Source organism: Macaca thibetana, chromosome 3, assembly GCF_024542745.1.
Source record: "Macaca thibetana thibetana isolate TM-01 chromosome 3, ASM2454274v1, whole genome shotgun sequence".
Lineage (NCBI taxonomy): Eukaryota > Metazoa > Chordata > Mammalia > Primates > Cercopithecidae > Macaca > Macaca thibetana.
Genome location: NC_065580.1, coordinates 171,187,987 through 171,201,705, shown reverse-complemented (window position 1 = coordinate 171,201,705; position 13,719 = coordinate 171,187,987). Strand labels below are relative to the sequence as shown.

The 13,719-nt window shown below is 41.0% G+C and overlaps 1 protein-coding gene across 3 annotated transcripts in view; it reads right to left on the bottom strand.

Moving 5' to 3' along the window:
* The window catches only part of ATP5PF (ATP synthase peripheral stalk subunit F6), a 985,871-nt gene that overhangs the window by 137,179 nt on the left and 834,973 nt on the right, over positions 1–13,719 (bottom strand). Inside the window, exon 1 of one of the 3 annotated variants that reach the window (XM_050784784.1) lies at positions 2,123–2,126. The exons of the other annotated variants lie outside the window; for them this stretch is intronic. The gene's annotated coding sequence lies outside the window, so the exon portion shown is untranslated. Of the gene's footprint in view, positions 1–2,122; positions 2,127–13,719 lie in introns of those variants that run through there. 3 annotated transcript variants of the gene reach the window in all.

Sequence of the window (13,719 nt, the reverse complement as noted above, 5' to 3'; positions counted from 1 at the left end):
CCCTGCTGTGAATGGCTTTGTGAGCCAAGCCCTTCTCTTCACAGAAGTGATGTGATGCTGGCAGGACCCTTTAATGAAGGGACCATGGCAATTGAGATCAGTGGGGATATTCTGCTTACTTCTACAGCAATCAAAACACCTCCTACAAAATCAAAACATTAGGAACAGCCCATCCTCAGCCTCCCACCGGCCCCAACTTTGTTCTTTTGGAAAAGTCAAAGCCCACTGAGACTAGGGGGTAACTTTGTCAGAAGTTTGTTTATTTATACGGCATAAAGACGATTATTTTCAAAGTGGAAGCCAACTGATTTCAGACTACAAAAAGAATTTTCCAAAAACAAATCTATGAGGTCAAGTTTCAGCTTCATAGAAGGGATAATTTGGGCAAACTTCGCCAACCACAATAGAATATGGCATATTAAATTACTGCTCCAGAAAAGGCATTTGCGTTTGTGGACCTCAGGAAGCCCTGAATCTTGAGTGCAGTCTGAGCTGAGAGCGTTCCCTGAGAAGCTTGCATCTTTATAATACTGACTGCTGACCCACTTTAAGCTCTTTGTCCCCAAACCACAGAGAGAAAAAAACAAGATAATGCAGGTCATACTGGAGACTCTTGTACTTGGTGTATTTATGCACCAGCTGGTGGGCATTGCATTTGCAGACTAGGGCCATGGTTGATCTCGTGCTCAACCTCATAGCATTATTTACTGCAGAATACTGGATGAAAACCCCAAAGTATCACACTAGATTCCTGGTCCTCTCAGTATCTTTTCAAAAGCTTGGTGGGGGCCGGGCGCGGTGGCTCAAGCATGTAATCCCAGCACTTTGGGAGGCCGAGACAGGCGGATCACGAGGTCAGGAGATCGAGACCATCCTGGCTGACACTGTGAAACCCCGTCTCTACTAAAAACTACAAAAAACTAGCCGGGCGAGGTGGCGGGCGCCTGTAGTCCCAGCTACTCGGGAGGCTGAGGCAGGAGAATGGCGTGAACCCGGGAGGCGGAGCTTGCAGTGAGCTGAGATCCGGCCACTGCACTCCAGCCTGGGTGGCAGAGCGAGACTCCGTCTCAAAAAAAAAAAAAAAAAAAAAAAAAAAAAAAGCTTGGTGGGGTTTTCTTAGAGTCAGCCACATTAACTCTTTTTGATCATTAAGATGCTCTTTGCAGTAACCTTCTGTAGGTAAAGGGAGACATGGTATACACCTAGAGGTAACCAAAGGAAAAAATATATGTCCCTAGGTCAGTCTGTTTCTTGTTTTGCCTTCTCATTTATTCATTCACTGAGAGCATATTCTGTGCCTGCACCATGCTAGGAGCTGTTATGCAGCATAAATAGGAAGTACATAATCACTGCCCCCAAGGAATAGCCTCTTCAGATACTCAAGCCTAGTGTAATTAAGGTAGCTCCCTCTGGATCTTCGAAAGGCTTTCTAACAGCGAAAGCCCCTCAGCTGAGAAACTTTGGATGTACTCAGTGAACTAAGTCAAAGCCTCAGATATTTGGGCATGGGAATTTTATGCAAAAACTAAAGGTGCTTCTAAAATATCATAAGTGGCTATTATTCCCTCTGTCCCCCCTACCCCAACCAAGTGGTTTCAACCAGTGGCAATTTTGCCTCCCAGGGATATTTGACGGAGACATTTTCAATAGTGACAACTGGGGAGAGGGTGTTATTAGCATCTGACAGGTAGAGGCCAGAGATACTGTTAAACATCCTACAATGCACAGGACAGTACCCCAAAAAAGAATCATCTGGCCTCCAATATCAGTAGTGTTGAGTTTGAGAAACTCTGTTTTCTATCAATACAACTGTTAACTTTTCTTTCTACTTTTATTCAAGAAAGACAACTATTTTGAGAAATAATGCTATACTTGCCGAGTTTCTAACTTACATTTCACATTAACAGTAAGCTGTAATTGATATTTACATTTATCTTGACTATAAGGTTTTTTTTTTTTTTCCCCTAACCGTTTTTCACTTGTTATCACATTAGATATTGGGAAAGAACTAATATTTTTGATTCCCAGTAGTTCTGCCTGACTCTAGCTTACGAGCAGAAAACCTCTTTTGATCTTCAACTTCTTGCCTCTAATGGCCTCAGCAGACATCCTATGCATCTGCCCCCATCACCTCTCGTCTCTTTCTCAGAAGGGTCCTGGGAGTTTAGTATTCTTTCTTTAGAGATAGAAAACCCGAAAGCAAACAGAGAAGGCTTAATCAAGGTCACCCAGCAGGGCTTTGCACGGGCTTTCTACCTCTCCTCCCTTGGTTCATTATTCACTGGCCCCTTCAGGAGAAATGCGCACTATAAATCAGAAAAGACCATCATCCGTATTCCACTAAATGTGTAAAGGTTAAGTTTAGTCAGGCACGTGATTTATACTTGCTTATTTCCTTTAAAACCTCATGGAGAATTAGGGGAGTTTTCAGCTAGGATGATGCCAAGGAAGGAAATCTAATATTTTAAAGCTCTGCTGTTGTTCTTCTTGGAGTAGGACACTATCATTTGTTTAAAAATTCCATGTGTCCAGGAAGGCTTACATCAGAATACATTTTTGTAGTCATTAACTCATAATTTGATTAAACAAAGAGTTTGGTGTTGCATCCGTTAGGGATATCCTGAGTCACATCATTCATCCAAGGCATATCCTGAGTTACACTATCCACCCAAGGCAGAGAAACTGGTCTGCAAAAGCAAGGGTCGAGAAGTCTCATGAGGAATGGAATAGACCGACTGGGAGGAAGTTTCTAAAAAATGATATGAAAGGGCTTGGTTTGCTTATGGTGATCATAAAGTGACAGATTTTCATAAAACTAGTGGAACTGCCAGCTTAGGAGATTTTTATGAGCTAAGTCAGGCCATTCACTTTCTTTCCTTACTCAGGAGGCGAAAAGCAATAATTTACAGTTATACATAGGAAACAAAGCATATTCCCTCCTTTCCAGTGTACCTTCCTACCACATTTTCTTCTTACTTTTCTTTCTTCTGATTTTTTCTTTATTATTATGATCAACACATATCAGACAATATTTGGTATCAAAGATGTACTTACAGCGGCCGGTAGCGGTGGCTCACGCCTGTAATCCCAGCACTCTGGGAGGCCGAGGTGGGCGAATCATGAGGTCAGGAAATTGAGAGCATCCTGGCTAACACAGTGAAACCCCATCTCTACTGTCTCTACTAAAAAATACACAGTGAAACCCCATCTCTGCTATCTCTACTAAAAAATACAAATAATAATAATAATTATTATTATTATATAATAATATATTATTATTTATAATAATAAATAATTATTATATTTAATAATTATTTATTAAATAATAATAAATGGTGTGGTGGCGGGCGTGGTGGCGGCGCCTGTAGTCCCAGCTACTGGGGAGGCTGAGGTAGGAGAATGGCGTGAACCCGGGAGGGGGAGCTTGCAGTGAGCCGAGAGGGCGCCACTGCACTCCAGCCTCTGTGACAGAGCGAGACTCCATCTCAAAAAATAATAGTAATAATAGAATAAAAAATAAAAGATGTACTTACAGTAAACAGCATTTCCTAAGGCCTTGTTTACAATGTTTGAAACTGGACCTGGATAGCAGCTAGTTTTTTGTTTTTGGAGACCGAGTTTTGCTTTTGTTGCCCAGGCTGGATGGAGTGAAGTGGTGTGATCTCGACTCACCACAACCTCAGTCTCCCGGGTTCCGGCGATTCTCCTGCCTCAGCCTTCCTGAGTAGCTGGGATTACAGCCACCACGGCTGGCTAATTTTGTATTTTTAGTAGAGACAGGGTTTCTCCATGTTGATCAGGCTGGTCTCAAATTCCTGACCTCAGATGATCCTCCCGTCTCGGCCCCCCAAAGTGCTGGGATTACAGGCGTGAACCACCGTGTCTGGCCAATAGCAGCTAGCTTTTATATTAGTGGTTCCACTAAGAAACGGAGAGCAAAGTGGTTCACCATTGAGCAGGGCCATTTTGTGTTAAGCATGACAAAATATTTGTTTGAAATTACAGTTACGCCCATCACCGCAGTAAAAGGTGACTTTCAGAATACTTTAAACTTCAATAGCTTAGTAATGCATGATCTTCATCTACCCCTCCATCCCCACCTCCCTTTGCTATTTCTGAATTTAAGACTTGTACTCTTATCTGAGGAACATGACTGAGAATAGAGTACATAGTCTGTGGAAAGATCATTAGCCTTGACTTCCCGGGCTCAGGTAATACTCCCTTCTCAGCCTCCAAAGTAGCTGAGAGTGCAGGCACACACCACCATACCATGCTAATTTTTTTTTTTTTTTTTTGGTAGAGATGGAGTTTCTCCATTTTGCCCAAGCTAGCTCAAGTGACCCGCCTGTGTTGGCCTCCCAAAGTGCTAGGGTTACAAGTTTGAGCCACTGCTTTCTTTATATCACTTTCATATGTAAATGACTTCTTAGTTGTGAATACATTTGATTTACTGGTGAATAAATTTCTTCTCCCTGGGTTGTGGAAATCTGAGTTCATAATTTTATGACAGAACAACTCAGCAACCAAGTGTATTTCTTAATTATACTTTTATCTGAATGCTGCTTGTCTTACTTTCTTATGCTACAAATGACATAATAGTAACCCAAAGATATGCCTTCTAAACACAGCTCTTTTAAACGCTCAATAACTTAATGGTGCATTTTTGGCTGAAACCAGTGTTTTGTTGGTACGATTCATAATTGCTTTCTGTTAAAAAGCATGACTGTGTGTATTAGAATAGAATTTAACCCAATTTAGTATGCTAAGGCATGAACAATCAATGGAACATAACCAACGATTCAATGACAAGACTCAAAGAAAACAACTGCCAATCAACCAAATATTCGCAAAATTAGTTGCAATAGGCTGAATTTTGTGTCCACTTTAAAAATTCATATGTTAAAATCCTGACACCCAAGATGATGTTACTGGGAGGTGGTGCCTTTGGGACTGGGGCCTTTTGGGAGGTCCTGCCGTCGTGGATGGAATTAGTGATCTCGAAAAAGAGGCCAGAGAGAGAAAGAGAGTGGGGAAAACTCTGGCCCCGGCTCTCGTCATGTAACTTACATGAACATTAGCATTCCAGAAGACAGCTCAGCGGTTCTTTGAAATAATCTGGAATTAGGGGATGTTGCCTAAATTTATCTGCCTGCATCTTGTTCCAATAAATCTACAAATTATAGATCCAGGGCTTTCAAAACAGGGCAAAAACTGAAATACCAGAACGCATGGCAAAAATAGTTACAGCTAATATTGAGAAACAACAAATTGTATATACATATGCTCATAAATTTCTCTATTTATGATTTATTTATTTTCCAAAAGGAGTAAGACCCACAGTTTTCAACATATTCTCAAGTGATCCATAAACTATAAGAAATTAAAAACCGCCTGTAAAAATCTGCATTACTAATATTTATCATAATAATACTAGAATGTAAACTCCATAAGGGCAGGTGTTTTGTCTATTTTGTTCACTTTTCTATCCCCAGTACCTGGGACATAGTAGGGACTCAATAAGTGTTTGTTAAATGAAGGAACAAATCACACAAATGCATTGCGAGAGCATAGTATTCTACTAAATAGCTAAACAAAGACCAAATGTTATTCAATGCAAATTAAATGTTCCTGCTTTCTCTCGCTCTTTTTTTTAAAACTGGTAATCCAAATGTGATTATAGCTGTTAAGCAGAATATTCAAATGACTAGTGCCTTAGGCTACCATAAACTGGGTGGCATACAACAATAAAAATTTACTTCTTACAGATCTGGAGGTCTGGGAAGGCCAAGATCAAGGCACCAGCAAATATAGTGTCTGGTGAGGTCATGCTTTCTGGTTCACAGATGGCTTTCTCACCGTGTCCTCACATGGCAGAAGAGACAAAGGAACTCTCCTCCCCATTATCTCTCTCTGGTCTTTTCTATGAGGTCACTAATTCCATCCATGAGGGCAAGGGCTCCCAAAAGGTCTCACCTCCCAAAGGCGCCACCTCCTAATACTATCTTCATGGGTGCCAGGATTTTAATTTATGAATTTTTAGGAGGAAAACAAAGATCAGTCTATTGCAACTAATTTTGCAAATACCGGCTGATTGGCAGTTTCTCCACTTATAATGCCATCCATTGGCTCATGCTGCCTAAGCAGTCTTGTGACTTTTGCGCTGTCTTTTTTGCTTTATCTGCCCATTTGTCCGTTTTCTGCAAGGCTGGTGGAGACTAAGCAACTCAATTAGCCCTTCCTTTTCCTATTGCCCTCAGAGCACCTCCTAGTGGCAAAAAGCAGGCATAGTAATCCCAGCAAGCCTTTTAAAATTTCCTTCCTTCATTCATTTATTTAGTTATCGCCTACAAATGCTTCAACAATAATGTAATGATCCCTCTGCTGTCCAAAGGTTTGGAGAATGTTATAAAAGAACATTTTTTTTTTTTTCTGTAGCCTCTGCACTGACCTGTATTTCTGTTCCCAGGTGACTTGTGGTACCACAATTTGGGGCAACAGAACATGGATGTAATGTTGGGTATAAACTTTTAATAATTAGAAAACTGAGAATGCCAAGGAACTATTACATGGTACCTCTGTATAAGAGTATTCAGAATAAAATGTATGTGTTTTCTTAACACAAATCAAATAATTTGGGGGGTTGATAAAAGGCTAATAGTTCAGAAAATGAAAATGATGTTAAAGTCTTCTATGCAAAATATTTAACACAATTGCCATGTGAGAGAGCTGGTAAACATTAGTGAAATTTCAAAATCAGTGCATAGAAGGGGACATGGTGGATGGTTGACAGTAGACAGCAAACTGGCCGGAAAGCTGATTACAAAGACCATGCAAACATGTACAGGGCCTGAAGATACCAAATTCCTTCTGTTTTTAACCACATTGATTTTCCCCTAAAAGACTGTTAATAAAATACATTCACACAGTGAGTTTAACTTTTCTTTCTCAGTCTCTGAGTTATCGGGTATACCATTGTTCTTGATGAATTGCTTCTTCCTTATTTTATGTTTTGTGTCATTTCAGTCTAAATTGGTTCAAAGGGACACCTTGAGATTTTCTTCATTGGCAATGACTATGGAGCCCCTATAAGAGTACAGTAGTCCCCCCTTATCTGAGGGAAATACCTTCTGAGACCCACAGTGGACATTTCCTATACATACATACCTACGAGAGTTAATTTGTAAATTAGGCATAGTAAGAGATTCACAACAATAACATAATAAAATAGAACAATTGTAACAATATGTTGTAATAAAAGTTATGTGAACATGATCTTTTTCCCAAACTATCTTATGGTAATGTACTCACCCTTCTTGTGATGATGTGAGATGTGAGATGGTAAAATATTTACGTGCTGAGATGAAGTGATGTGAATGACGTAGGCACTGTGACTTAGCATTAGGCCACTATTGACCTTCTGACCTATTGTCAGAAGGAGGATTATCTGCTTCGGATGATTCTGGATCATTGAGCCACAGTGATGATGAAAGTTGGGAGTCAGGAACAGACAATGTCAATGACTGGTGGGTGGGTTGCGTCTACAGGATGGATCTGCTGGACAAAAGGATGATTCCTGTCCAGGGCAGGACAAAGCAACACAACATGAGATTTCATCTGAGATTTCTACTCAGAACCACGTGCAATTAACAACTAATGAGTTGTTTATTTCTGAAATTTTTCATTTAATGTTTTCAGACCATGGTTGACCACAGGTAATTGAAACCCTGGAAGGTGAAACTGCAGATGAGGGGGACTACTGTGTTCAACTATTTACAAATAGTGACGGTGGCCCCAAAGATTACCTTGAAAAGAGACTGTGACACTGTGCCCGGACTTCCATGTGTCTCTGCCAACTCCTTTTTAAGGTAGTACACCACATAATAATGTTTTTTAAATCTTTTGTTTGAAGTGATTTTTTTTTTTTTTTCTTGAGACAGAGTCGCACTCTGTCACCCAGGATGGAGTGCAGTGGCAAGATCTCAGCTTGCTGTAACCTCTGCCTCCCGGGCTCAAGCGATTCTCCTGCCTCAGCCTCCTGACTAGCTGGGATTATAGGCATCTGCCATGATGCCTGGCTAATTTTTGTATTTTTAGTGGAGATGGGGTTTTGCCATGATGGCCAGGTTGGTCTTGAACTCCTGACTTCAGGTGATCTGCCTGCCTTGACCTCCCAAAGTGCTGGGATTACAGGTGTGAGCTATTGTGGCTGGCATTTTGAAGTAATTTTAGACTTTAAAAAAGGTGCAAAAATAGAATACAGTACTCCGCATAGTCTTCATCCAGCTTCCCCTGTATAACTATAGCACAACATTTTACGTAACTGTAGCACAATCATCAGAACCAGGAATGCAGTACTGTTTCAATTTTAAGATAATGTGCCCTAGCTGATGGTGTTCTTGCTATACTTTTCTTTCTCATCTCTTTAAGTCTGTTGCTTCTCCCCTTCAGAAAGAGTAAAATTGAATTCTAGAGAGAGGGCCACTCATAAGAGGCAGACCTGGGCAATGAACTCGTTTCTTGCCCTGTGCTCTTGAAGCTGGATTCTCCTTTTTCAACAGCCTTAAGCTTCAGTTCTCTATGTTGCCAAAAGCCAAAGTTTTAGCCTGGGGCTCAGAATATTGGCTTCTTGTTCCTGTATAAAGAACTGTCAGACTCTTCTTGATGGGGGTTCATATTAATAACCCCAATCTCCATCTCACGGTACAACATGCTGTCTGCTTAATAAGAACTTTTGCCCGTTTTCTGTTACTGCCATCCCTTCACACAGAAAATGAAATATATGTATTATGAATCTAATTATGTTCAGCTTAAATATTTATTTCAGGATGGTTCTAAATCTTATCTCTGGTCTGGTTTAGTGATTTTCATAATGCTTAGACATGGTGACCATTTCAAACTAAAGCCAAGGAAGAATATGAATATTTCTTTATAAAAATAAAATTTTTTTAAATTAAAACAAAAAAACAAGAAGAGTCATGTGAAAGATCACATTTCTAGCTCATGCTCTCTTGTCAGCATACTCCTCCAGCCTTCTTATTCTGTGTGTGTGTGTGTGTGTGTGTGTGTGTGTGTGTGTTGTTTTGGGAATGTGTATAGCATCTTATCAGGAGCTGTTGGTTTGAGGTCAGTACCATCTCCAGTGTCATCCTGATCAACAGTAAATACAAGAGGAGCTTCATGTTCTCCACAACAATAGAAAAATCCCTCCTGGGATGTTCTTTGTGAAGTACAAGAAAAAGCCATTAAAAGTTTCATGTTGACCTTTCTTGCTTTACAGAGGTTTGTTGGCAGGAAGTGCCTTGGTTTTCTTGATGGAAGAGGTAAAGAAAAAAACAAACATTGTGAAAAATCCCGAGGATCAATTTGCTGTTCGGATTGGAAAATAGTTATTTACAAGAAGCACTGTGGCATCTACAAGATCTTGCTACCTTACCCAACTACTCCCTCCCTAATCCAAAACAATGGGAGAAACCCATTGCAGTCTGTGGTTGGGTTGGTTAAACATCCCCTGGGGCCCTAATGCCCTCAAAATGATTTGAAATCACTGAGTTGTGTATCAAAAGGGCAGGGCGAGCTCCTGGCTCATCTGACTTTAATCTCAAATGGCTCCACACTGGTAGTTGAGAACAGATAATTACTTCATTAACTTTTGGAAAGTCTGAGGCATTTGTGTTGCTTTCTGGACTCTGTTCTGCTACAGGGAGAGAAAAGGCGAAATCTAACGAGGCCATTCTTGCCCGCCAAGTTTTCCTTTCTTTCCAATCCAGGAAACATACATTGGTAGTGGACAAGATCCAATATTTTATAATGCTAAGACAGACAGACTCACTCACTGAACAGCCCAGAGTGAATACTCCCCAAGTCTTGGTTGGCCTGTAAGCCCAGAATCCTCACCCTTACTCTCAAACCTTTTGCCACCTCTAACCAAGAATTATTTTTACTAATGTCATGTTATTTTCCTTCCCTTAAATAAATCCACTCATATATGAAAATTAAAAAGATTTATGTGTAGGGAATCATACACATTTGTCAGATTTATCTGTAACTTTAGGAATTTTTGTTTTTGAGATGGAGTTTCGCTCTTGTTGCCCAGGCTGGCATGCAATGGTGCGATCTCGGCTCACTGCAACCTCCACCTCCCAGGTTCAAGTGATTCTCCTGCCTCAGCCTCCGGAGTAGTTGGGATTACAAGCATGCGCCACGATGCCTGCCTTTTATTTTTCTTTTTTTTTTTTTAGTAGAGACAGGGTTTCTCCATGTTGGTCAGGCTGGTCTCCAACTCCCGACCTCAAGTGATCTGCCTGCCTTGGGAGCCCAAATGCTGGCATTACAGGCGTGAGCCACCGTGTCCGGCCAACTTCAGGATATTTTAGAGAAGATTTAGGGAAAAATATTATGCAGGAGACGTTGAATTGTTAGGAAAAGCCACTGTAGAATTGGGGGCTGTTATTGTCAAAATATTAGTTTGGTACAAAAGTAATGGCGTTTTTTTGCCATTATTTTGAATGGTAAAAACCACCATTACTTTTGCACCAACCTAACAGTGAAACCAGCAAAAGCGACATACATTTTACAAAAGAGTCATGTAATTCTGTATCTGAAACTGCCAGCAGCAGGGTGCTCTTTCATCCATTACTGCCATCTGAATATTTTCATCTTTTTGCCTTTGGGCATTAAAATGCAGCTCATCCACCACCCACAAAACCCATTAGCATAAACAGTAAAAAAATGAATGGTCAGACTACACAGTGATAGCATTGAAATTACTTTAGTAAAATGCAGATGTGATGAGGATGTCGGTTTCAGAGCAGTTTGCATCATAATAGACTGAACTGTCTTGGACTTCAATTCTGGGTTCTTTTCTATATGACTATTGTCCTTTTTTTTTTTTTTTTTTTAAAGAAAACATCTGTGTCCTGTTTTTTTTTTTTTTGCTTTCCCCCAAAGTTTTCTGATGTTAGAATTTAGAATTTTGTCTACTGTTTAGAACAGGAAAAAGAAAAATTTTCCACTAGCTCTCCTTTGAGAGAATGAGAGAATTCTAATTGCTTCTCCACTACAAAAGCACAAGCTTCCGTGAAAATGGTCACCGGAGAGCAGAGGTGACAGGAGGTATACTGCTGAACTTTTTTGCCTCCATCCTTCTAGGTAACTGCTGAGAGAGGCCCCCTTTAGTTTTGATATCCAAAAGGCAAAACGCAGAAGGTAAGCACCTTTCAGCAGGGCAAGGACAACCCATGTGTTTTTGTGCCCACTGCAGCCGAGACCCATGGTGCACCTGCACTCTTTTAATTGAGACAACAGTTAAGTGATCTGCCCACCCCCGCCTCCCAAAGCACTGAGGTTACAGACGTGAGCCACCGTGCCCGACCTTTCTGGAATTCTTGAATCTTTAAGATTCTAGGCTATCTCCCTTTAACCACCCTTTTGGAAAGAAGAAGGAGAGAGTACTACCATGATATATGTATTTGCCTTTCCTTACCTCTTTGTTCCTTTTTGCTTTTCAGACAATAAAATCATTACAATTACAGGAATAATAATAATTATTATTCCTAGTAATTTAGCAACTTTCAGTCCTAAACAACCCTCCTTGGCTCCGACAATCCCATGCTCTGCTATACATCACAATGAAAATTGGGAGCATAAACTCATTCTCTTGCCTCAACAAAATTATATTATGGAGTGAAGTCTATTGGGAATGGGGCAGGGCACTTTGTAGCACGAAGAGAATGTAGAATAATGTTCTTAGTCCCCTATCTGTGTGGCCTATTGGAAGGGAAGATATTATAAACCCTACTGTGGAGTCAATAAAAGCAGAATCTTTAGGCCAGGGGCTGTACGCAAGTTGACCTCTGTCAGGGAAAGCTCTGGGGCTACAGTGCTGAGGACCTCTCCTGGGAGTGTTTTTTGAATTATCTTTCTGTTTGAAGAAGAATCTGCCTTCCATTCATTCAGGGCTCTTTTGAAGAGCCCATGTTTAAAAGGAGCCAGGAGTGACCAGACATGTGATGATAAAAATACATTGAAATTGCCAAGGTGGAGTCTACAGCAGTGGTCCCCGACCATTTTGGCACACGAGGGACCGGTTTTGTGGAAGACCATTTTTCCACAGACCAGGAGTGGAGAGGGGAGGATGGTTTCGGGAGGATTTGAGCACATTACCTTTCTTGGACACATTATTTCTATTATTATTATGTTGTAATATATAATGAAATAATTATACAACTCACCAAAATGTAGAATCAGCGGGAGTCCTGAGCTTGTTTTCCTGCAACTAGACTGTCCCATCTGGGGATGATGGGAGACAGAGAGAGATCAGAAGGCATTAGAGTCTTACAAAGAAAGCACAGCCTAGATCCCTCCCATGCACAGTTCACAATAGGGTTTCTGCTCCTATGAAAATCTAAAGCTGCGGCTGATCTGACAGGAGGCGGCGCTCAGGCGGTAATGTGGGTGATGGGGAGCGACTGTAACTACAGACGAAGTTTCATGTGCTGGCCTGCTGCTTGCTTCCCGCCGTGTGGCCCTTGTTCCAGGGATTCCTGGTCTACAGGAACTCATCTCTCCTAGGTGTTTTCCCTTGAAGAGGGATTCGCTTTCTCAAAAAAAAAATTTTTTTTTTTTTTTTGAGACAGGGTCTCCTTGCCCAGGCTGGAGTGCAGGGGCACAACCTTGGCTCACTGCAACCTTGACTTCCTGGGTTCAAGCGATCCTCCCACCTCAGCCTCCTGAGTAGCTGGGACTACAGGTGGGCATCATCATGCTGGGCTAATTTTTTGTATTTTTAGTAGAGACGGGGTTTCACCATGTTGCCCAGGCTGGTCTTGAACTCCTGGGCTCAAGTGATCTGCCCAACTCAGCCTTCCAAAGTACTGAGGTTACAGGAGTGAAGCACCGTGCCCGACCTTTCTGGAATTCTTGAATCTTTAATAAGATTCTAGGCTATATGTGCCTTTGGTTGAATTCTCCTGAGTTGTTTCTATTTCTCTGAGTTTGCCATTTTTCTCCCTCTGTTAAATATCTGTATTCCAGGGTTTTGTGCAATTCACTAAAGCTTTCATAATAATTTCTAAGAACAATTTTGATCAAAGACCTAAGAAGACTCTTCAGTAATAGGTATAATTTTCGTCAAGTGATTGCTTTCCATTTTTTATTGTTAGGCTCTATCGCTAACTGTGAAAGGGGAGCTGTGCCATTGATAAAACCCTCTGGTTCTGAAGGATGAATGGAAACATTGGAGGCAATTTATCAGAAGCCTGTTTTTCTCTGCTGGGTCCTCCAGCCCATTGCTCCCAGGCCCATGGAGAGGAAACTCTTATAGGAAACTGACATAAACACAGATATTTCACTTCGGTCCAGCCAATCTACCATTAAGAATATTCAAAACTATTCCATTTATGAATGGATCTTGAGACAGAAAAACAAAATATATTGTTATGTTGGTTATTTTGTAAATGCCCAACGGGTTCACTTTTCCTGCTGCCTAAACAGAGCCAATTTATCAAGACAGGGGAATTACAATGGAGAAAGAGTAGTTCACGCAGCACAAGCTGTGTGGGAGACAAGAGTTTTATTATTACTCAAATCAGTCTCCCTGAGCATTCAGGGATAATTTGGTGGGTAGGGGCTCGGGAAATGGGGAGAGCTGATCAGTTGGGTTAAAGATGAAATCATAGAGGGTTGAAGTGAGTTCTTGCTGTCTTCTGTTCCTGGGTGGGA